Here is a 533-nt window from a genome sequence, read left to right on the forward strand (position 1 = left end):
ATTGGACTGCTGAGGACTGGGGTAAAGTCATTTTCTCTGATGAATCCCCTTTCCGATTGTTTGGGGCATCCAGAAAAAGCTTGTCCTGAGAAGACAAGGTGAGCGCTACCATCAGTCATGTGTCTTGCCAACAGTAAAGCATCCTGAGACCATTCATGTGTGGGGTTGCTTCTCAGCCAAGGGAGTGGGCTCACTCACAATTTTGCCTAAGAACACAGCCATGAATAAAGAATGGTACCAACACATCCTCCGAGAACAACTTCTCCCAACCATCCAGGAACAGTTTGGTGATGAACAATGCCTTTTCCAGCATGATGGAGCACCTTGCCATAAGGCAAAAGTGATAACTAAGTGGCTCGGGGAACAAAACATCGACATTTTGGGTCCATGGCCAGGAAACTCCCCACACCTTAATCCCATTGAGAACTTGTGGTCAATCCTCAAGAGGCGGGTGGACAAACAAAAACCCACAAATTCTAACAAACTCCAAGCATTGATTATGCAAGAATGGGCTGCCATCAGTCAGGATGTGG

This window comes from Coregonus clupeaformis, chromosome 27 (assembly GCF_020615455.1).
Source record: "Coregonus clupeaformis isolate EN_2021a chromosome 27, ASM2061545v1, whole genome shotgun sequence".
Classification (NCBI taxonomy): domain Eukaryota; kingdom Metazoa; phylum Chordata; class Actinopteri; order Salmoniformes; family Salmonidae; genus Coregonus; species Coregonus clupeaformis.